General features: G+C 38.8%; 1 long non-coding RNA gene across 1 annotated transcript in view; it reads right to left on the reverse strand.

Moving 5' to 3' along the window:
* The window catches only part of LOC138756244 (uncharacterized), a 39,591-nt gene extending 16,883 nt beyond the window's left edge, over nucleotides 1-22,708 (reverse strand). Inside the window, exon 1 of the long non-coding RNA XR_011352898.1 lies at nucleotides 22,622-22,708. This is a non-coding gene — a long non-coding RNA (uncharacterized lncRNA). The remainder of the gene's footprint in view (nucleotides 1-22,621) is intronic.
* Between the last annotated feature and the right edge of the window lie 3,310 nt (nucleotides 22,709-26,018).

A 26,018-nucleotide genomic window follows, 5' to 3' on the forward strand; every position in this document is an offset into this window, starting at 1 on the left:
GACAATCAAGAGTCTCACCATTCTCATCCTCCTTCATCGTCGACCATTCCAATCCATAGCATCCCCCAAGTTTTACAGTCAATTGAGCTATCACAGGGGATCTCACCTCGCCGTCACTTGAAGTCGATTCAGCCTGCTCGTCTGAAGATTCCCCCTTTTCACAGTTGTCTTCCATTCCTGCAGCTCCAGGATGCATTTTCTTGGTGCTTCTCTTCTTCTTCTTATCAGTGGGAGTACTTTACGCCTTACACGCTTTAGCGAAATGGCCGAGATTCCCCCAGTAGCTGCAGATAGCAAAAAGAACCGATCACTTCTGTCTGGGGTGCCAGATCACAGAAGTAGCATTTTTCAGGAGTTCGACCTTTTCTTTCCTTCGGGGTTCCAGCACTCCTGGATGTTTCCTTTTCGGTTTTTAGCATTTCACTGGACCGCATGGCACTTCTCAGTGTTTTGACTAGAGTGACTGCCTGGTCGTAGGTTAAGGGCTCCGTCTCCAGCAGCCTCTGTCGGTTGTAACTGGAGACAATCCCGTTGACAAAAGTATCCAGCTTCAAGGCATTGCGGTGTGGTTGCACATTGACTGCCCTGACGTCCCATTCATTTGCCAGTGAGTTGAGGGCCAGTGCATAGGCAGCATCACTTTCCCTGGGTTTCTGGCATCTAGTCAGCAACTGGTGTTGAGCAAGCACCACATTCCGTGTGGCGCTGCCTATTAAGCAGTCAGACATTCCCGGGCTATAGCCAGAGTGGTAGCTCCTTGCGTTACGGCGAAAGGGACCTCACCCAGCAGAAAGTTCAAATGGCCCCACTGTATCGCCTCATTGACCACGTTGTTTCGAGCCATGTAGTAATCGAAACAAGCAATCCAGTGGTTGAAAATTTCTCTGGCCCTCGGGCAGACTGGTCGATTAACAGCCGCTCTGGCTTGAGTGCTGCATTCATTTCTGCTCATAAAATTGAAGTGCCAGTTGATGAAGTAGACAAAGATGATGCAGTCACACAGTAATCATGGCTTTTATTAGCAGAAACTCATGGTACAATAATGAAAGATAATAGGTGCATACACAGTTATACCCAAGGGGAGTGTAGAGATAATGCACACCCAATGTTAGTATAGCAAGGCTTGCCAGAGGGGAGACAGGCAGCTTGGCAGACATTCACCACAGTAGTATCATTATTTAAAAGGGTCAGCAAAGACAATCTAGACAACTAGAAGACAATGAAATATTCATCAGTGTTTGGAAAATTGCTGGAGGGGATTTAGAGTGACCAGCATTTGAACAGTCAGGGATTCTTTGGAGATAGTCAGCATGGATTTATTAATGGTAGATTGTGTCTCAAGAATCCAATAAAATTTGTTGAAATGACCAAGAGGGGTTATGAGGGCAGGATGGTGTACATTGTATATATGGGCTTTATCAAGGCCTTTGACGAGGTAGCAGATTAGTCTAGAAGGTTGAATCACATTGGAGAAATGGTGCACTGGCCTGTTGGATTCAAAACTGGCTTACTGGATGGAGGCAGAGTAGTAGAGGAAGGACATTTTTCTGATTGGAGGCCTATATCCAGTGGTGTGCCACAAGGGTCAGTAACAATTCATCTGTTATCTATACTAATGAATTGGATGGCAATGCAGTTAATTCTGGAAAGGACGTTATTTGGACCTGGCATCAAAGAGGGAAAGAACTGAGGGATGGGGTGTAATGAAGCATAAGAGCAAAATAAGGAGAAGGGACAATATTCTGCTTTTTATTATGATATATATTATATATAGTCAAACCCCTGGTATCCAGTACTGATGAGGATTGGTTGACCAGATTCAGATTTATTGTCAGAGTACATACATGACATCACATACAACCCTGAGCTTCTTTTTTCCTGAAGGTGAGGCAGGATTACCACTTAATGTCAGGGCAAAAAATAATTGTACACAATACACACATGTAGACAAATAAAGAAATGTAAATAAACTGCAATACAGAGAGAAAAAAATCAATAAAGTGCAAAAGTAAAAGTTCTTAATGAGTCCCTGATTGCATTTATTGTTGAGAAAGCTGGAGGTGGACGGGTAGCAGCTTTTCATGAACCTGGTTATGCGAGTCTAGGGGAACTGATATCTCTTACCTGATGCTAGCAGCGAGAACAGATGTTGGGGAGAGTTGTGCCTGTGATGTCCTGGGCTGTATCCGCTACCTTTTGTAGGGCTTTCCATTCAGGGGAATTGTTTACATACCAGAAGCAAACAGTGAAGCAAACACACTTTCCACCAAACATCAGTAAATATTTGCGTGTGTTTCCTATGTTATACCAAACCTGCATAAACTCCCGAGGAAGTAAAAGTACAGACTTGCTTTTGTCATGATACCATTTGTGTGTTGGGTCCAGGAAATATCCTCTGAGATAGTAATCCAATAACATATTTACTCATCCTCCCCATCGCTGATCCCCTAATGATCACTGAATCATACACCTCTGCTTTTCTCTTCCTGAAGTCAAGTATGCTGGGTAAGTTAAATTTCCAGTGCTTGAGGTTGCATGTTACATTATTGGCGAGCTAACGGCGAGGCATGCCAATTTTAAACATCTGTATTTTTTACCTACACCGGTTGCTTGAATTCTGGATAACAAGGGTTTTACTGTACCTTGTATTGAATAACAAAACATCTTAATATTTAATTATAATTATGAGGTGCTTTCCATTTAAGTAACATCTCAGTTATTAAATTTATTCTGAGTGAATTTACTCAGATAATGAATATATTTACCAGAAGTAAGTATCCATATAATCAAGATGTTTATCTGGCAAGGTCATATACATGGATGGTGAGGAGTGGATCTACTTTCGACCTAACATTTGCAACAAACGGTCAAATTGCCTCCATGTCTTCTGTTCAAGAATCATTTAATATAATCTTATGCTCTAAATCCAACCATATTAATAATTAAGTTGTGAAACAACTTCAAGATGTGTTTTTAAATTGAAAAGTGACCTCTGCACTAATCAACAATGATACCACAAATTATTCAGGCTGTGATATTTTAAGTATTAAATAAGGTTTGAAAGGACAAAATTGAAGAATATTTTATCAAAATTTCAAAGAAGAATCAATTAGAAAATGTCCCCATCTGTTACACTAAAATACAAATCGTATGTATAGTAAATGTTTGAACTAGTTGAATGCTCCATCTAACATTTCTCAATCTTGTTTTTTCATCAGACAAGTGTTATTGAGATACTCAAAAAACCCAGGCACGGCAATGGGAAACAAAGAAACACCAATATTTTAAGATTTAAGAGAAATCTCTATTTTTTTATTAGATTATATCCAAAGGCACTTTCCATTCATGCTGATAAAGAAATTTTTAAATAGTGCAGTGTATTTTAATCACTGACATAAGCAACTGACATAAATTTACCTGCTAAAATGTATATTTCATACAGTCACACAAAAGTATTTGAGATGACATTGAAAATTTCAGACTTACAAATCCAACACTGGAATTTGTGGAAACAACTGCTTTTGATTAGTAAAAAAAGTGAAATGTTGCAAGTGTTTCAGTCGAGATGTTTTGAAAGAGTAAAAAGAAAGTGAAGTCCTGATGCCAAGTATATTCAGCACTGAAATTTATATCAGGTGGATGAGTGCAGAAGACTGGAAACATATGTATTTGGATGCAAGAAGCATCAGTCCAGGTTTTAACTCAGGGTAACAAAAAGGAACAGCAATCTCAAAGAAACGTGTGAGCATGATGTGAGGATGATTTTAATACCGGGTCTTTATTTCCACCTGATTGATGCATTTTTTCTGTGCATGTCAAGTTTGTAAAGTGAAAGTGCATCTCTCAAAGTGAATTAGCACTCCCTAATCCTATTTTGCTTGAACATTTATGAAAAATATTGAAAGTTACAGCAAGTCCAGGAGCACACCTTCTATTTTAAACACATTCATCTCTTATTTTCACACATTTTTTCCATTCTCTTCCCACACATTGGTAAAACCAATTGTTCTTTCCACAACTATATACCCTGCAAACCACACACTCCCATTACACTTCACACCTCCTTAATTTCATACCATTATACTTCCTATCCATTGCATCATTTTGTTAACACAAGTTCACCAAATCTCCAATTTGCTTCTCAATTGCAAACCTTGTCCATCTTTCCCTTCAGGTGGAAAATTGGATAATGAGAGGAAAAGGATCAGGATTCTGACTGAAAAAGAAAGGCTCAACAAAATGCTTTCATCATGCAAATTCAAGATTAAGGTGGCATCAATTTTTAAAAAAGTCCATTCATTATTGCCATGATTAATAGTAGTCCATAAGATTGGGGTGTGTTTAGAAGCCAGCACAGGATATCGAAATATAAGTTGTAAGGAGAAAGAAAGTAGGGTATGAGACAAATAATATTTCTTTAAAAAAGTAAGGATCTATAGAGTTTTAAAATGGAGACAGCAGCTGAAGTAAACAATAATCTCTTGTAGGATGAGGTTGTGGAATCAGAAATGGGAATGAAGTGGCAGAGATTCTAAATAATTATTTTGGATTGATCCTTGCAGAATAAGCACCCCAAAAATCATAGCCAATTAACAAGGAGTGACAAGGAGGAAAGAACCCAAAACAATGTGTATCATGAGAAAAACATTTTACAAACAGAGTTCTCTTGCTGGGCTTCGACCTGAAATATTGTCAAATCCTTTCTCCCCACAGATACTGAGCTCCTCTTGCAGTTTGTTTTGACTGTGCAAACTAATGGGTTACAGGTTAACAAGAACTGTCGACCTGATGGCTTGCATCCTCAGGTCTTAAGGAAATTACTGCAGAACTAGTCATATTACAATTCTCTAAAATTCCCTAGATTCTGAAGCGTTCCCAGAGAATTGCAAAAAAACAAACAGTAAAATATAATGAAAGAAGAGAAAAAGTAAGCAGGAGATTATGGACTTGTTGGCTAACATTTCCCATTGGAACCATGTCAGATTTCAATATTAAGCAGGACTTTTTTGAAAATGTTAGGACAATCAAGTAGTGTCAACATGACTTTATGAAAGGGAAATCATGTTTGACAAATTTCCTGGAATTCCTTTTTAGGATCCAGAAAAATGGAGTAGATAAAGGGTGCTGTTACAAGCGGCGGCAACCAGGACCAGGGTTTGACTCCTGCACTATCTGTAAGGAGTTGTATGTTTTCCCTGTGTCTGTGTGGGTTTCCTCCCATTGTTCAAATCATACCAGGGGTAGTAGGTCAATTGGATGCAATTGAGCAGTATGGGCTCCTGGATCAAAAGGGCCTGCTATTGTGCAGTACGTCTAAATTAAAATGGTACCAGGGAACATTGTATATTTGAACATCCAAAATACATTTGATAAAGTGTATCAACATTGGGATAATATATTAACATGGATAAGGAAATAGAAAATTGAATACAAAACAGAGAGTTGGGATAAATGGATCATTTTTGGATTAAAAATCAGCGTCTGATGGAGTGCCATAGGAATGACTGCTTAATTATTTATAATCAATATTAATAGCTTGGATAAAGTACCTTGATGCGATGCAGCCACATTTGGTGATGATATACAGATAGATGCTATTCAGAAAAAGTCTGCAAATTGACAAATACAATGACCAAGGAAGGTTTAGGCAGATGATGCATAATGTGAGAAAATGTACTGTTATCCATCTTGGAAGGAAATATTAAAAAGAAAATGTCATTATTATTAAAATGGAGTGAGACCAGATAACATGATGTAAAGAGATCTAGATCAGTAGTTCTCAACCTTTTTATTTCCACTCACACACCACGTTAAATATTCTCTATGCCATAGGTGCTCTGTGATTAGTAAAGGATTACCAAAGGGATTTCTTAAGGTGGTCATTCCTTCCTCATATGCAAGGATGGATATGTTTGCATTGGAGATTGTGTCATATGAGACAAAAGGTTTTTTTAAATTGTACTTATTAAATCATGATGTACATGTTAAACATACAATAATGAATGCAACTTAACAAAAAAACAAAATACATACATGATTTTGTATATTAAAAAAAATTAAACTCCTCCAACCCCCACCCCCTTCCCTAACCCACTCACCCCTTCCCACACCCTCTAATCTATCCCCAAAAAGAAAGAAGAAAGAAAGAAAGAAAGAGGGGATCATATAACATAAAATTCATCAATTAATTACCATGGTTTGGAGCAACACCACAAACGTGTGGAAAGGGATTTAATAATTCAATCCCATATAATCAAATACGGGCTCCAATTTTTACTAAAAAAGGAATAATTATTATGTAAATTATATGTTATTCTCTCCAATAGAATACAAGATCTCATCTCCATATGCCATCTCTGAATACTCAAATCAATCTCATTTTTCCAAGTAATTGCCAAACATTTTAGCCACTGCTAAAGCCAATCTCAAAAAAGCAAATTGAAATTTATTTAATTTTAATTCTAAACTCAATCTCTTAATACAACCCAACAAAAACACTGATCTAATGAAAGTATCACTTTCAAAATAACTTCTAAAAGTTCCTTAAGGGTTTCACCGTCTCCCATAACCAAGTAGAATGTAAAAAAACAACTTAACTCCTTATGACATCTAAAACATAAATCCGAAGAAATAAACATATTTCCTTAATTTCTCTGGAGTTAAATATGATGAATAAAATTATAATGAACTAGTCACGACCTTACATTTACAATTTTAGTCATTCTATCCTTATATAAATTCATCCAATCATGCTGAGAGATACATCTTGCTAAATCTTTTTCACATTTTAATCTAGATTGGTGAATATCAGTCTTAAGCATTTTATTCTATAATAAAGCATACATCTCAGATATAAATCCCTTCTTGCCACCCTTAGTAAGTAAAATTTCAAACTTAGATCATCTAGGTAACTGTAAAGTACGTCCAAAATTATCAGAAAAATTCCTTTTACCAACTAGGTCAGATGGCTTATTTAATGATTAACCATTTGTATAAATCTATCATCACAAGCTCAATTCCGGCTGCATTAGGGAACATCAACTGTGTTGGCCAGTCTGCTGTAGTGGCTGATGGTCTGGGGACAACAGAATAGGCACTAAGAGCTTTACCAAAAGAAGTCTTCTGCTTCATCAATATTCAGCTGCAGAGCAATTAATGCTGGCATTCATATACTATTTTCAGTAAAGGAAACAACACTGAATATTGCAGGCATAAGTTCTATGAGGTGTGTGACAACTGAAAAAGATGGTAGATTGGGCTTAAGGAGATCATTTCTTCATGCTAAAATGGCTCCCTTATCTATGTAACAAAATGCAACTGTCTGGATCAGTCATTCATCTCTCTCTCATCAATTGTAACTCTGAACTCTTGCTCCTCATTTCCATTTCAGAGTCATGAGGAAGCAGATACTGAGCATGGTAAAAGGAGAGAGTAGGTGAGAGGGCTCCACTTTGGTATACGTACCTGTGTAAAGGCAAGAACAAGCAAGCACTAATAAACTATACATTATTTGGGGGTTGGGGGGTGTGGAGGGGGTGGTTTCTTATCATATTCCAGCTGCACAAGGCGCAGGCCATGAATATAATGGTCTAGCCAATTAAAGAAGACCAATGGGCAAGTAGCTGGTGCTTCAAGCCACTAGCATGCCTTTCACTTGGTCATTGATATCAACGTTTGTCAATTTCTGACACAGAAGGAAGTATAATATTCATTTGAAATATGTAAACTGATAGAACTGATATTGAAATGATGCAGCTGCAGAACTCTGTGAATAATCAGGATTATTTGGTCTTTGTTAGTAATCTCTATCAAATCCTCCTTATTTCTCTACTTCTTTGTCATAACTCTAAGGTTTAGCCACTTTGAAGGACAAATAATGGAATATGCGTTTTAAAACATCTAGGTGGCTTTCTGGGAAGCAGCTCAATGATACTTCCAGATCTGTTTTGTGTATGATTACATTTTTATATTTTTGAATTTTTAGGCAAACAGCATGGTAACAAGCCATTTTGACCCATGAGTCCATGCCGCCCAATTAATCTAAAATCCCTGGTACGTTTCAAACAGTGGGAGGAAACCAATGCCCCAGGGGAAAACTTGCGCAGACATGGGGAGAATACATAAACTCTTTACAGACAGCGCAGGATTTCAACCCTGGTTCTGATCTCTGGTGCTGTAAAGGCATTGTGCTACCTGCTATGCCAACCATGCCACCCTAAATTTAAATTTGGACAAACACCACAGTAACAGGCCCCTCCGGCTCACAAGCCTATGCCACCCAAATACACCCAGGCAGGGTGGAAGGAAACTGGAGCCCCCAAAGAAAATCCATGCAGACACGAGGAGAATATAGAAACTCCTTACAGACGGTGCTTGATTTGAACCCAGGTCAGTAACACAGCAATAGCATTTCACTAAACACTACGCTAATTGTGCCACCCTGATATGCTAACTGTGCCACCCTTCATATGATGCCTGTAAGGCAGGTGGGTGGAATTTGTGATGCAGTATTCATGGTACAATCTACAACACTTGGATCTTGCTCACCTGAATTATTTCCCCTCACTGTAGTGCCCTGTTACATCCATGAAGCAATTGTGGCAATATGACCAGCAGGCCTGTTCACATATCCTGCTCTATGAATCATATCCACTCCAGTAATGTGCCATTGCAATGCGATTCAATGTATTTGTTCTGCTGGCAGCTGATATGATTCTTCTACATCGTATTGCTAATGGAGAGAGTGAGTATAGAGAGTGGTGTGACATTTATGTGGGAGGCTCTTTTTCTTGATGCTATTGAGCACCTTGAGTCCAATCTGCCCTCAATCAGACAAGTGAAAATAGTCCAACACAAAGATGACTTGTACTTTTCAGACATTTAATGGGTTCTGGGAAGTCACAAGGTAAATGACTTTCTACACTGTTTCATTATTACAGAGATGAAAATAAATTGTGCAAATATCAAACTTCTGATCTATTCATGGAGGGAAAGTTTGTAATTGATCAGTAATTGAGCATTTGCGCTATGAACTGCTGCCCCAAGGAAATGATGAAACTCCAAGCAGGGAGAATTTTTTACCTTGTAATTCCGTTTACCTGCATTTTAGGACATTACCACGATGTTGTTCTCACTCAAGTTTTCAATGTCAGTGATCCTCACCTCAGATCTAGAATTCAGCTCAATATTTCACATTTTAACCAAAGTTAAAATAATATCTGAAGCCAAGTACTCCAATTAAAATCAAAAGTGAGCTATAGTGAGCGAGTCATTGGCCAGAGAAGTGTCACTTAATGGCACAGCCCACGACAGCAACAAGCTCATGACTGAGAGGAGACTGAAGAGGAGATTGATTTGTCATATTTGTTGTGGACTGGACAAAACTGGTCAATTTTCCCTATTGTCAGGAAGAAACTATCATTGTAGCTGTCTGGAACTAGTCAATGACAATTGGTTCTGGCCTGTAGTCCAATTCTCCCATTCATTTAAGTAGGGGCATCCTTTGAAGAATCAGGCAGAAGGAAAAATCCACAAAATATTCAATCTTCATCCTGTTCTATTTTCAAGTTGGTATATGTTAATATTGGGCTATTGAGAATGTTATTTCTATGAAATAGCGAAAAAGTGTTTGTGCTAATATGGCAGAACTATTATCTGAAACTCACCAGTTCAAGTCTAGTGGTCATGGTTAACAATGCAACAAGCAAAGCCTTAAGGAATATACCTCCCATTTGATTAGACTTGGGTGCCAGCAAGGGGCTGACACACAGTGTGCAAGATCTGTAATGGAGGCTTGCAGCCTCATGGCATGCCTCATGGTGATGCTTACATCAAGTTTAAAGTAAAGAACCTTTTCCTTCATCCATGAAAACTGACACATGAAGATGAAAGATGGTGTCAGAAGTGGGATGATAGGAATTGAAAGGAAATACTTTAAAAGGTAAAATATAAAGTCAGCAGGTTTAAACAGTATTTTGGATTGTAATTAGTGGCAGTCAGAGCTGACGAGAAAAGTGTCAGTTTTCTTAAATGTCATGGGTGATGAAGCACTGGAGGTATATAATATCTTCACATTTGCTGCTGAAGGAGTCAAAATGAAACTGGAAAAAAAAATCGAACAGTTTGAGGCATACTGCATACCTAAAACGCAACGTGACATTTGAAAGGAACAGATTTTTCACATGGAAGAAAGAATTGATCAGTATGGGACTGAATTAAGAAACAGAAGCAAAACATGTGAATTTGGTGGTCTGACTGACTTGCTGATAAAAGACAGATTTGTGTGTGGTATTCCAGATAATAGTCTAAGGGAAAGTATGCTAAGGGAGCAAAATCTAGACCTGGAAAAACGCATAGCACTCTGTAGGGCTACAGCAAGTGTAAAATTACAGGCAAAAGAGCTGTATAGCGAAACTAGCTGCAACGTGGATGCAGTGAGCAAGAACGGACATAAACTGTTTAACAAAAAGTGCCAAAATGGAAAGAGAGATGTGGCCAGTGAACAAAAGTGAAAGGGACAATCGAAAGCCATGTCATCGAAACGGTACAGAACACCTACCAAAAAAAGTGTCCAGCATATGGTAAACTATGCAATATGTGCAACAAAAGTAGCCATTATGCCCATTCCTCTAGGAACCAAATGCAACAAAGCAAGGTTCATGCAGTAGATGAAAGGGAGATAAAGGAATTCTATGTAGATGTTGTAACAAAGAACAAGAAAAAAAAACAGACTGGATGTTGAGATTAAAAGTGAATGACATGTACATTTTAGTTAAATTGGATAATACTGGAGCACAAATTAATTTAATATCAAAGACCGATTTTAAGAAGATTAGACCCAGACAAAAGATGTATGGAACATAAGTGAAGGTGACAAGGAGAATGCATGGTCAAAGTGAAACACAAGGAGAGAGAATATGCTAGCATTCATCATGGTACCAAAGGATGTACAGGCCATACTAGGTTTAACAGTCTGTGAGAAACTGAACCTGGTGAAAAGAATCCTCATTGTGGAAAGCAAAGGAGAGACAGTCTATGATTAACTCATGAATGAGTACAGTGAACTATTTCAGGGTCTAGGCTGCCTTCCAGGAGAACACACGATCAGAGTGGATAAATGTGTGCCACTGATAATACACCCATGCAGAAAAGTTCGATTTGCGCTTCAAAGCAATTAAAAGCAGATTTAGACAGGATGAAAAGCCTGAATATGATTCAAAAGAGCCAACGGAGTGGGTGAGTTCACTCGTTGTTGTGGAACAAAAGAATGGAAAGCTTAGAATTTGCCTGGATCCAATAGATCTAAACAGAGCAATAAAGAGTGAATATTTTAAACTTCCGATGCGTGAAGAAATCATGTCACAGTTTGCAAATCCAAAGTTTATCATCAAGTTATTGGCAGTTAAAATTGGATGAAGCAAGTTCAAGACTGTGCATGTTCTATAGCCTATTTGGCAGATATAGATTCCTAAGTTTACCATTCGGAATTGCCTCAGCTCCTGAAGTGTTTCACAAAATTATCATATGGTCTATGAGCACCTGGACAGAGTTGATGCCTCAGTGGATGACATCATAGTATGGGGAACCACGAGAATGAAGCATGATGAGAGACTAAGGAAAGTGCTGGAAGCAACAAGGAGAACAACCTGAAGTTGAATAGAGAGAAATACCAGCTTGGGGTGACAGAACTAACATTTTTGGAGATATTATTGGCAGTGAGGGCATCAGACCAGATCCCAGAAAGGTGTCCATCATTGGGAACATGCCAAGGCCACAATGCAAAAAGGAAATACAGAGGTTTAATGGAATGTTCAACTATATGGGTAAATTCATATCCAACCTGTCAGAAAAGATGGCTCCATTGAGAAGACGAACAGAAAAGAACATTGAATGGGAGTGGGATCATGGGCATGAAAAGTCATGGAGGGAACTAAAGAAACTGCTCACAGAGGAACCAGTTCTGAAGTTTTACAACCCAATGAGACCCATCAAGATATCATCAGACCCATCACATAGTGGGCTTGATGCAGTTCTTCTGCAAAAATACGATGACTGGCAACCCATTGTGTATGCTTCACACTCAATGACAGGCACAAAGATACTATACGCTCAAATTGAAAAGGAACTGCTAAGCATCACATATGTATGTGGAAGATTTCATCAGTTTGTGACATGACAAGCAATTAGTGTAGAGACTGACCATTAAGCTCTTGATTGCATTGTTCCAAAAGCCATTAAATGGATGTCCACTTAGAGTACAAAGAATGATGTTTAGGCTGCCACACTATAGACTGAGTGTACACTCTAGGTAAACTAATGTAGACAGCAAATTTGTTGTCAAGAGCTGTTGACACGAGAGTGCCCACGAACAGCAAAATGGATGAAGATGTGAATGACTTCATGGACATGATCACATCAGTTGCAAAAATGGAGCTCATAAAGTCAGAGACAAAGATGAAAGACTGAGACAAATGAGAAAAAAACATCTTGGATGGATGGTCCAACATGAAGCAGGATTGCTCACCTGACGATTCAGAGTACTGGAACTGCAGGGCAGAATTATCAGAGGTTGAAGAAATCATCTCCAAAGGAAGCAAAATCCTTATCCAAAAGATTCTGAGAAAAAAAAGATGCTAAAAAGGATCCATGGAGGACATCTTGGAATCGAAAGATCACAAGAGGTGATGTACTGGCCAATAATCAACAATGATATAACAAATGAAGTGTTAAATTGTACAATATGCTGGAAATATCAAGTAAGCAATCCTGCAGAACCACTAAAGCCCCACCCAGCATCATGCAGACCTCACCAGAATGTAGGCACTGACCTATTTGAATGTCAAGGGAATGACTATCTTGTAGTCTCAGACTATTACTCTCTGTATCCAGAGGTGTGTAAACTGAACACCATCACTGCACATGTTGTAATAACAGGTATGAATGCCATATTCTCCAGACATGGCATGGCAAGCAAGGTCTTCACAGAAAATGGACACCAGTTTTGCAATTTAAAGTTCCAATAGTTTATGAAGGAGTGGGACTTTGTACACAACATGTCAAGTCCTCATTTTCCACAGTTCAATGGTATAGTGGAATAATTGGTACAGTCAGTGATGTACAAGGCAAAAGCCAGTGGAACAGAGTTCTGCCAGAGCATGATAGTATACTGCACAATGCCTTTCAAGTGCAGTATGTCACCAGCATATCTCCTTATGGGATGTAGGCTAAGATCAAACGTACCCATTCAGGAGAACCTCCTAAAAACAAAAGAGGGGGAGAAAGTAAGGAACAAAAAACCAACTGGAACCCTACACTGGCGACCAAGTAAGGCTAAAATACAAAACAAACTTATGGTCTCAGGAGGGAACTGTCCTTAGTGAAGTCCAACCAAGATCATACACCATTCAGACAGATGAATGTGCTGTTCTGTAAAGAAATTGTCGAGATCTTCAAATGGGACCAGCACAGTAGATGGAAAAACTGATTCTGCTGAACAACCTGAATGCACACCTGAGAAGACATCATCTGAGTCAACAACTCAGATTCAAGGACAATCAATCAGCAGATTGTCAAGACACATGAATCCTGCAAAGAAACTCTTTGAGCAAATTTTAAGACTCTTGTTAGAGAATGAAGTAGTGCTATCTTATTCACTCTTCAAGTTTTAGTATATGTAAATATCAACACACAAAACAAGTTTTAAAATGTTAACAATGTTGATAATAATGAAAATGCAAGTTCCTGGTGTTAAAGTTACAAATGCAGTTATACAAAGAAAATATGTTAGTTAAAAGTAAACTATTTTTGTTTTAAGAAAGGGAGATATAATGATAGTGATCATGGTTGCCATGCAATGAGCAAGACCTTAAGGATTATAGCTCCTGTTTGATTAGAACTGGCTGCCAGCAGGGGGCTGACACACAGTATGCAGATCTGTAATGGAGGCTTGCAGCCTCATGGCCTAACTCATGGTGGCTGTTTACAACATCGCTTAAGTAAAGAATCTTTTCCTCATCCATGTGCTGTCTAAGAACGCACACATACGAATACAAGATGAAACACTAATCCCTATAAGATATTATCTTCTTCATCATCTGATGAGTTATATATGGTACTGAATCTTAAGTGTTCACTTACTGTTAAACTGTCCACCACTCTTCAAGGATAGATACAATAGGGGCTATTTTGAGCAGGCATTTACTGGAAAATGTTAGTAGTGCAAGTGCATTGCTAACTGGGCAGACTGAGACTGCTACGTGCACCTCTCAAAGTAATGTACATTTTCACCAATGCATTTTTTCCTTTTCAAACCTCTGTAATAGATCAGGACATGAGGTAATTTTTTTGACAAAATGCACAGTAACTACAGACAAAAATTTGCCAGGGCACCTCAGGTCAGACAACTTCCATGGGTAGAAATGGTTAGTCACTGCTTTTGGGTCTGGACCCTTTATCAAGACTAAAGGGGGATAAGTCCAGAGGTGATAGGGTGTGGGACAGAAAACATTTCACATGATCTACAGTTGCTAGAATCCTGAGCAAATAAAGAGAAACTGGAAAAACTCTAGTGTTAGGTAGCATCCATGGAGAGTCAGTCGGACTTTCAAACTGCAATGTGAAGTGAAGATTCCCAGAAAATTTTCCCAGGAATCCTCCTGCGAACTTGGCCGTACGAACCCGGGTTATTTTCCCAGTCCACCCTCTCCCTACCATGTGAAAAGGCAAATAGGCAAGCAGGGTAAGCTTCGTAATGTGCGCTGCATCATGTAGATGATTAAAATTAAAAATATAATATTCATACCTTCTGACAACAGCGGGCCGCTTAGACACCGCAACAGCAGCACAATAGCTGTCCTCATTAACTATAATCCCTCATGCAGTTGGAACTGTTTTGTACTTCCCAGAGTGGTTCCAGCTGTATGAGGGATTATGGGTAACAAATGTGGCCATTCATCCCATATTGTGCCACCATTGCAACGTGCCGAAGCAGCCCCAAAGCGTGGGAGGGTTGGTGACCGATAGGCCAACGGACTGCCAGGTGGGGAGGGTATTTAGAATCTAATAGAATAATAAAAGAGAACAGGAAACAAATTAGGCAGAATCTGTGGAAGAAGGCAAAGGGTTAACATTTTGGGTCAGAGACCCTTCATTGCAACTGTGATCTCCAGCCCAGCTCTGAATTGTTAATTCTGTTTCCTGTCTCTTCAGATGCTTCCTGACTTGAAATTGTCAGAATTTTCTGCTTTCTCGCTCAAATTTCTAACAAGTCCAGTTTTTATTTTACATTTTCATTTGATAAAAATACAAAATTGTGTCTCTTTTTTACCCTAGAGTTCCTGTATATTGTCATCTCAAATCCATAAGGTCTGATTTAAAAAAAAGAAATGAATAATTCTGCACTGCAAGATTAGCTTTTGGCTGAACCTCAAGTGAAATCGGAAGTATCTTCATGAAAAATATTGTAGAAACAGTATATGTTTGGTTCAAATGCACAGCACAAAGATGTAACTCACACTGAGATTATCATGTCACTAAAGCAAAAATGATGGCTGACGTTCCAGCTCTGTTTCCTGCACAAACCTAAAAACAAGCTGTGCCAGAAACCTATTCATAAAAACACTATTCCAGCAACAAAATCATGGGATTTTCTTCACAAACTAGAAATCTAAAGGCTTTCCTTTGTTCAATCTCTGCATGTTAATAGGAATATTCCCTTCAAGGACAAATGTTCTACATCATCAACTGCAATGAAGTTACCACTGCTGGATTTTATCCATCACCACTGATGTGATAAGCATGACATTTTCATTTTCACTAGCATATCCCAATTAACAGGATTCAACTCTGTGTATCTCATACATCTCAGCCAGTGGCACATCTGTTTCCTCAGACTGAAAACTAACAGAATGTGCAAACAGGTATATCTCAGCAAATAAGGCCCCTATTTATGAGCTTGTGCTGAAAATTCCCAAGCATCATTGAATAGAATACAATGAGCTCTCTCAGGAATCATTGTGGAAAGTTGGAACAATATTTAAAGCAACAGCCAAGAGGCCATTCATGTGAATTTACCTTTTCCATGAGGTATCAACTATTCCTTCAGCACCCCACTGATCACTTAAAGAAGATGCCAAGTTCCCAAATTATTCATGCAACTGTGATTGCATGTCTGTTCTGCATGGGCATATGGCCCAAAATATCAATATGTGCACTAAAATGAGAACTTGCAGTAGATTGGACTGTGCAGGAAGTGGCGAGCAGCTTTCTGGAATTAAAGTAATAAGGAAATGCTAAAATGTGGGTAACATTAGGAAAACCTAAGATTTGCAATTTATTAAATAAAGTGAGTTCATGCCCTGGAATTACCTTTCAGAAGGGTATTTGCAGAGAAAATTGTGGTTCATCACTTCCATGAACAGTATTCTGTTGCTCAATCACTCTGTGATTAAATACACAGAAACATACTGATTTTGTCAATTGTGTTGCATGAATTCCCTTGCAGAATGTCAGGATGGTAATATAATGCACTATTAACCCTATAAAGGTTTGTAAATCCCTCTTCAATTTCTTCCATCCTTGTGCAGTTAAACAGTGGAGCGGTTTATCACAGCTAAAATGTGCAACTTGACAAAGTCAGTATACCTTGTGTAGACAAAGGCAATTTAATGATATAGATATCCCAGGAAATTTATTATCACTCAAGTAGCTTTCATGTAGAAAGACAATACCGGAAAATCTTGGTGGGATAGGAAGGGTATTTTATTCTATTACTATTTATGAACAGTAAAAATTATGTGTTGCATCAAAGCAACCAACAAAATACATGTAACTTTCATGTTATTATCTTCCTCGATATGCGTTGTAGATGCCAGAACCTGGCACATTATCCCACTAAGGTGCCATCCCAGAGAAGTACAACACTGAATTGTATGCATATTGATTTGTGGAAGCAACATGATAGGGAAAGAACCAAGGAAACATGCACTAATTAATAACTCAATTCCATATCATCTAATTGGACAACCCTAAGCAGGAGTTATATAAATCAAAACAAAGGTGGGGATCAGATTTGCATATTAGTGTTGGTCATAAGAACTGGTCCAATTTATGCCAGGACAACATGATCAAAACAATAAATGTAAGATATAAATTGGGGCTATATAAGTTTTTGCATCAGCTATAACTTATCCCGCAGAAGATGCTTAAATTAAATTCTAATATATCGGATATATGCCTTAGAAGCAATGAAGAAAGAGAAACCTTTTTTATATTCCACCTGGTCATGCACTGAAATGAAAATTTAAGAATTTTATTAAATCAAATTATTGGGAAACAATCACCACAAAGTCCAGAATTGTTTCTATTAGGAAATGCTGTCGACATAAAATCATAAATGAACTGTCCAAGTATCGATTAGAATTTCTTAAAATTGCATTGGCAGTGTCCAGGAAATGTATTGCGGTTACTTGGAAGTCTGATTTCCCCTCTGGACATAGCCTGATGGAATGCGGAAATACATAGTTGTGGTCCCCTGGAGAAAATTACTTATAATCTCAGGAAGAAGTATTATGCAGGCATGGCAGCCATGCTTGCTGAATGGAGGGTTGAATATTTAATGACACTTATTCAGTTCCTGAGTTTCACGTCCTTGTTCTTTCCCCTACTAGTGATCTAGGAAAGAAAAGGAATGAGATCCTTTGAAGTGGATCCCAGATCCTGACAGTCCCTCTTTCTTTCTTTCCTCTTTTCTTACTCCTCTGTTTTTTTTTGTATCTATCTTCTTTTTTTTAATCTTTTCTTTACCTCAGGGTTTGATTGGGGGAGGAGCAGGAGGAGAGGCAGTTTGTATCATTGATCTTTCATTTCAATTCATGTATCTAAGTGATTATTGTTTCTTGATACATGCTGTCCACAAAATGAAAATAGAGTATTCAAAAAAACATTCAGATCGTCTGACATGTCCCCCCTTTTCCAGAGAATGTGACTTTCCCTTCTACTGTGGTCAATATGGCCAGTTCCCACTTTTCTTCGATTGCTCAGAGTTCTGAACTCTACCCCCTCACTCCAAGCAGAACAGCGATGGAGTTCCTCTTGTCCTCACCTTTCGCTCCACCGGTCTCCATATTCAGCACATCATCCTTCATTATTTCTGACAGCCGTTGGACCTCACTTCTGGGTATATCTACCCATTCCCAAGCCTTTCTGCTTTCCACAGTGATCACTCCTTCAATAACTCCCTTGATTACATAGCCCTCCTTAACCACTCCCCACTCCCCCCCCCCCCCCCACCGTTACCCCAGTACCTTCCCCTGTAAGTGCGGAAGGTGTTCTTTCTCTTCCTCCCTTAACAGCCTCCAGGGACCTCATCAGCCCTTCCTAGTGAGGCAAAGATCCAGTTGTTCCTTCACCAACCTCATCTGCTCCATTCAGTGCTGTTGATCTGACCTCCCCTACATCAACAGGACAATGCATAGACTTACAGACAATTCTGCATCCACATTCTGTCAGCAATGGCCTTCTTTATCTCCTGGTGGCATCCCATTTCAACTCTTCTCCGCATTTCCACACCATCCTCTCCATGTTGGGCTTCTTCACTGTCAGACACTCAATGTAAACTAGAGTCACATCATCTCATATTCCATCTGAACAGTCGACAGACCAATTACAAGCAATAATTCCCTCCCCTCTTCTTCTGAGTAATTTTCATTCTCTCCCCTTCCCTCCCATGTTTGACCCCTTTCCCCCACATTCACCTAGGATTCCTATCCATTTTATCCCTCTCTCTCTCTCTCATTCCAATATCTACCACCTCCATTTCACCATCAAGATTCTTCCCCCTCACCATCTCCTTCTCCTAGCCCTCTCAGTTCAATCTGGTCTCTCTTTACAATATTATTGTCACCTTCTCTTTCCATCAGATTCCAATACTACCAGCATTTGTCTCCACCTATCACCTCATTTTGCCCTGTATTTTCCTCCAACTGACCCTTTTCTCTCTCTTGCTTCTTTCTCCCTTTGTCTGGCACCTGCCAATCAACTGCCTCTGTCATTATCCTTCACCTATCACTGTTTCACCCATCCTCTATTGGCTCCTGTATGACCCTGTAATGGAAGATTTAAATCGTGTTTCTTACTTTTGCAGCCTTTCTTCTGCAAGGCTGAGAACCTACTTGTTGTTTTAGAATCAACAGACATAAGCTAAATTCCACCGAGGGGCCAGAGATGCAATTAACTGAAGAAAGGACATCTGTGTACCAAGAACATTTAATCTTCCTGCTTGTTTTGGTCACAGACTGTCAGAGGCCTAGCCTTGATGCAAAATAAACCATTGTATTCAAAGTGATAAGCTGAAAATTATGTTATTCGATATATAAAGCCTAGCAGGCTCGCTTATCTTTCTCGTTGTGCTGGGAATAGGTGCTTGGGTAAGCAGTTTTTCGGTAATATAAGCCATGGTCCCGCTGCCGAAGTTTGAGACTCTCCGAGAGGTGGCAACATCTCTCAGCAAGAAGAAGAACTTCTAGAGTCCAGCCAATGTCCCAGTCGGGGGAGGTGGAGAAGCTGCTACCGGCACCCTGACAACCTACTGCAAGTGTGCAGTCATTGCCTCACTTCGGCAGTTGGGACCAGTCCAGGCGTTGATAAGTATAGTTGGAAAGCGGCTTGCATATTGTAGTTTGAAATTAGCTTTTGGATTTGTAATAAACATTTGTATAAACTGAACTGCTCTCGGTGTGTGTGTCTATTTTCTTTCGGTAGCTCAAACACTGTGACCAATCTAAAATGAACAAAATGAGAGGTATAAGTTTTCCCAAGACAGACCCCTCCCACCCTATTTTCACAAAGCTAGCTATCTTCTCTCTATACCCTCAATCTTGATGATGTGTTCCAGCCTGAAACTTTGACCATTCTTTTTCTTCCACTTATATAACTTAACCTGCTGAGTCTATCTGGCAGATCTATTTTCGTAATGAATCATTCAGAGTTTTGCAGTTATATAATATCTAGCACATAATGGTGGGAAATAATTAAACAATAGAGTAAAACTAGACCCTACCACTAGCCACTTCTACCCATCCCCACTCCTTTCCATGTTCCACAGGGATCACCCCCTCAATAACTCCTTTGTCTGTTTATCATCCTCTACGCATCTCTCTATTACCCCCAGTACCTTCCTTTTTAAGTGCAGGAGGTGAACTTTCAAGGGAAGGAACCAAGGACACATGCACTAGTAAATCATTCAATTCCAGATCATCTGACATATCCCCCCTTTTTCAGAGAATAGGATTTCCCTTATATTGTGGTAAGTAGGGCCAGTTCCCATTTCTACTTCTCAGAGTTCCATTCTCCACCCCCTCCCTCCAAGTAGAACCTTTCACCCACCGTCCTCCATATTCAGCACATCATCCTTCATCATTTCTGCCAGCCACTGGACCACCCTTCTGGCCACATCTGCCCATCCCCATGCCTTTCAGCTTTCCACAGTGATCACCCCCTCAATAACACCATTGATTACATTGCCTTCCTTACCCCCCACCCCGTTACCCCTGCTACCCTCTCCTCCTCCCCTAATCAAACACTGAGGTAAAGAAAAGACAATAAAAGAAGATAGATATTCAAAAAATATTCAGATCGTCTGACATGTCCCCTTTTCCAGAGAATGTGGCTTCCCTTCTACTGTGGTCAATAGCGCCAGTTCCCACTTTTCTTCAATTTCTCAGAGTTCTGAACTCCACCCCCTCACTCCAAGCAGAACAGTGATGGAGTTCCTCTTGTCCTCACCTTTCACTCCACCGGTCTCCATATTCAGTGCAGAGGGCGCAGCATTTTCTCTTACTCCTCCTCCCTTAACAGCCTCTAGAGGCCTAATCTTCCCTTCATAGAATTCTTTCTAAAACCCTGACAATCAAAAGTCTCACTCATTCATTTATTTATCCAAAGTGTGACAGGATTCTCGAGTTCATGGGATTTGGTGCCAGAGCCAGGGTCTGAGGTGCAGCTGGGCCTGGAATTCCAGTCTGTGGGCTGATCATACCAGAGCCAGGGCGGAGGTCCAGAACACCAGGGGTCAGCAATTAAATAGGTTTGCAACTTGAATTGATCTGGAGTATTTGCATATTTCCCACTTCCTTTAAATTCACCCTGTACGACAAAATATATTCTCCCTTGGCAGTCCAATGGTATGAACGCTGAGTTTTCCATTTCCAGATATCCTTTTTTCCAAGCAACTTTATCAGTTTTTAAAAACATTTTATAGTATAATATTCAATTAAAAAGTGACATACATGTGCATTTGGGTTTGATAGGAATAACATCCAATAATCTGGGAAATATGCTGGTCTGGCACCACCAAAATCTCAAGAGTGTCAGATTGTTGGATTTTTATTGTGTGTGCACAATGTTCAGCTCCATTTGTAATTCCTCAGACAGAGAAGGAAATCACATCTGCAGAAAGCAGGATCTGGAGAGCACTCAAACTTGAGCGGATAAGTCACTTGTAACATTTCAGCCATATTAGCACCACTGATCATCCTCAGCTGGAAAAAGTGTAAGGAATTCTTTTTGACATTTTATGGTGTCAAGGGAGGAATAGATGGTATAGACACTAAACTGAACTTGGCAAGACCAGGAAAATGAATGTGGATAGTACTTGCAATGAAAATCTAGCATGGATCAATAATACCTAAGAGATTGAGATCTCTGCCATAAATATGTGTATGAGCATGGAACATTAGAAGAAAGAGTTATAGCAGAATAAAATGTAAGTATCTCTTGACTTGAAAGCTGAAATAATTAAACTGAGTGAATCTGACTGACTTTGTAATCCATAACATTATGCCTGTGTTCCTGATCAAATCAGCAATGATTGTAATGCAGTACTCAGTCATAATAGAAAGCCCCTTAGAGGATAATCAGAAAGTAGTATCTGGAATCACTATGGGGTGATTTTTCTGTGAGCATTATTCAGGCGAGCAAAAGGTGGAATTTTTGTGGCAGTCATTGAGAGGAAATAGCATGGAAACCCATCACTATGTATCCAATCTATTCATAATTCAATCAATAAGTTGACAGCATAAAATTGAGAGGATTGTGACCTGGAGATGGAGAAAGTAGCTGGGTGGCCGGTTATAAGAGACAATAATATTGGCTCTGTCACCTCACTTCCCTTCATCTAAACGTTCACTCATTCCTGGTCAACACCACCTAATAGTCAAAAGAGTGCTGGTTATAATGTTGTGTGACCCTTTAACCACTATTTCCTGAGGTCAGAGCTGTTCATGAAACAAAGGAACATTCTTTTAGGCAGCTCCTTAGTGCTGGTGCTAATAAATTGCAGGACTGTTTAGAGCGTTTGAAACCAGCTTTAGAGATTTTGCTAATTCTGTTTTAATGGCAGTAAATTGGTGTAGATTAACTTTCAGACCATATTTCAGTCTCAACTTGAATGTTGTTTAACCATTTTAAGAATTGGTAAATAGTAATAACTTCCATAAGTTATTTATGGCAGAACTTACAGTGATTTTTCTCTTTCAGTTCAAAGATGCTCAATTGCAATGTATGGAAATTGAAATTGTTATCGGCTGCATTATCGCTAGCTCTTATGAGGCTGAGAGCGTTTTACCTGGTTGTGGACTTTTCTTTGAATAATTCTGGAATGTCTGTTGTTAATATACTGTTGGTGTGAGATACAAATGTAGATAAAATCACCAATATATTTTACCCTGCTGTCAACTGACAGATGAGGTCACAGAATACTTTATTAAGTCATGGTAAATAACTGTTAATGCTGCAGTCATTTTGCGGAATATTCATTAATTCTGGTGCTACAGTTGTTGTATGTCATCCACTCTTTTCCCCAGGGCTCTAACTGGACCTTGCAGTTCAGCATACCAGAATGATTTAAAACACGTGGAAAAAGATTTCCACCTGTTTGGCTTCAGCCCAGACAAGATCTACACTAAATTCACACAGGTATTATGAATATGCCCACTAGTTCAGAATGCTTAGAAACCCAGGGCCATGTGTTTTATATTAACATTGCTTTCGCCCACAGTCTGTTTTCAAAATCCCATGCACTTTTGTTTCATTTTTATCAGATTAGAAAAGGACAATTGTACACTCATAATTTCTAGTTATTTCTAGTGTCATTAATGATGTCATGCTGAAGTCGACAAGAACTTCGTTGGCAGGTTAAACTGCAGGATTGTTCTGACCAGTAAAAGTGGTTTTAAATATCAGCTTTCCATGCAAATAAAGCTATTTAAATTGCAGGAAAATTTACACCATTCCCGTTGTTTCAACAATGATCAGGACTTTTCATGGGAAAGTGTGTGTAGCAGAAACAACCCTATAAGTGTAATATTTGAGATGCAGATAAATATTTTATCACATTTCAGCACTTTCTTTTGAAGCTTGTGGCTAATTGTTATTCTCAACACTTCGTTACATGAATTTTATTGTCATGCATAGGACAAACGTTAAAGTCTAACTTAAAAGCTTCTCAGAGGTTTAACATTTAATTTCATGAAATGTATGCTGAGGTTTGTACCCACTATTTTATTGCAGGTCAGAGATTCCACTTGAGAACAATCAAAGCTCAGAGTGAAAATTGGGCATACAATTGAATTTTTTTGTTCAAATTTCTATTTAATCTTATTTGCATATTGCAAAATATAAGATCTCTATCAATTAGTGCAATTGAGGAATACTTTAAAATATGTTGATTGTGAAAAAAATTGCATTTGCATTCCTTGATACATTTTGTAGAAATAACCTGATGCATTTTTATTAAAGGAGTTAATAAAGAAATTTTTTGTCGAATATCCATATGTAACCTAAATGAGAAAATCCTGATAAACCTGCTCATAACTATTTACTATATTTCTTTAAGTTTTAAGGAAGAGATTTACTTTCTTCTCATACATCTAACATTGATGCTGATATAACCTAAGTTAAGCATTTTATCCTGAAAACAGTGTAGCTGTGCAGAATTTCTTCATATAAGAAATATGAAGAAATGCTACACTGGATTATATGTTCATACCTTGAACCCATACCTTTAGATTGCATCATGTCTGATTGCCAGGATGCAGGTACCCGTTTTGTAGAAAAGAGTTAAGTGTACCAGTTATGCTGATCTGATATTTATGAATATATTGACAAAACAACATTGCTTCATTTGAATGAGCTTTCATTTTTTATCTGTGGAGGTTTAAATGTCAACCATGCCTGATTTAATAGCTTCACAAAAGAGTAATATTAATTGGAATTATCAGAATTGTCATGAGCAGGTCATAAAATTTGGTATTTTGCGGCAGAATCACAGTGCAAACATTCATATTATAAATTATCTTACAACAATAATATATTAAATAATAATAGTGCATGAAAAGTAAGGCAGTGTCTTTGGTTTATTGATTATTCTGGAATCTGATGGCAGTGGGGAAGAAGTTGTCCTTGTGCCGTTGAGAGTTCGTCTTTAGGCCCCTGTACCTCCTTCCCGATGGTAGCAGAGTAAAGAGGACATGGCCTGATGGTGGAGGTCTTTGAGGTTAGAGGCTGCTTTTTTAAGATGCCACCTCATGTAGTTGTCCTCAATGGAGTGAAGTCTGGTGCCTGTGATGTCACAGGTTGAGTTTAAAAAAACCCTCTGGAGTTTTTTTCTTGTCCTGAGGTTTGGCGTCTCCGTACCAGACAGTGATGCAACCAGCCAGAATGCTCTCCACGGTACACCTATAGACGTTTTTGAGAGTTATTAACCTAAATTAAACTGTTGATAAAACTTACTAAGAACGTTTTCAAGTTAGTCCAAAGATATAGTTAACACCTTTTCTCAGCATCTGAAAAATGTTTATTAGTCATATTTTGATGCCTCTTCCTTTGTAATGCCTGAAATTTAGGCATCGATAAATGCTTTTTTAGGTTGTCAGAATATTAAAGAATATCAAAAATTCCAACTGGATTAGATGGGAAGATAACAATTACAGTAGTTAGCTAGTGCTGCACATCCTGATTTGGGCAGATGAGCAGACCCACCATCCAGGCTGAGGGAGAGGATCCTGAGGCCCTAGCTCTGGAGGGGCTTAAGGATGCCCACATGGCCTTTGATAGAACACCTCGGTCAAAAATCTTTTGAGAACCATCGACTTATTAATAATTTTAACATGTTAGTAAAATGCTTTAATAAGTATTGGATTTAGATGAAAATACATTCCAAATAATTAAAAAAGGTAAAATTAAATAAAATAAACAAACCACCACATTTTTCACAGGATTAGTGATGAGACTGAAAAGAGTGGAGTCACCAGCTGTTCACCAGCCTGGGGTCACCCCTGGTGTAAAGTTGGCCCCTCATCTCAAAATCTCAACATTTACCTGTAAAATGTGTGGTCAGGTGAGCTGACATCTAACCAACAACAAAACATAAACACAATCGAGATTTCCATTATATTATCGTAATTTTGAACATGAATGAGATGAAATTAAAGAGCTAGTATCAAAAGTGCGTTAATATTGTCTGTGATAACTGTACTTTCTTTGTGTGAACACATTTGCCTTGTAGATACATAGAAGTAAAGTTAACAGAATATTTATTTTATTTAAGCAATAAATTTAAACTAAACTGCAGTGGCTTGAGTACAATGTATCAATAGAAACATAGAAACATAGAAAATATATGTAGGAGTAGGCCATTTGGCCCTTCAAGCCTACACTGCCATTCATTTTGATCATGGCTGATCATCCACTCAGTACCCTGTTCCAGCTCTCTCTCCATACCCCCTGATCCCCCTAGTCACAAGTACTAAATCTAACTCTCTCTTAAATATAGCTATGGAACCAGCCTCAATCACTTCCTGTGGCAGAGAATTCCATAAATTCACCATCCTCTGAGTGAAAAAAATTGTTCCTCATCTCAGTCCTAAAGGACTTCCCCTTTATCCTTAAACTGTGACCCCTGGTTCTAGACTTGCTCAACATTGGGAACAATCTTTCTGCATCTAGCCTGTCAAATCCCTTAA

This window comes from Narcine bancroftii, chromosome 3 (assembly GCF_036971445.1).
Source record: "Narcine bancroftii isolate sNarBan1 chromosome 3, sNarBan1.hap1, whole genome shotgun sequence".
Lineage (NCBI taxonomy): Eukaryota > Metazoa > Chordata > Chondrichthyes > Torpediniformes > Narcinidae > Narcine > Narcine bancroftii.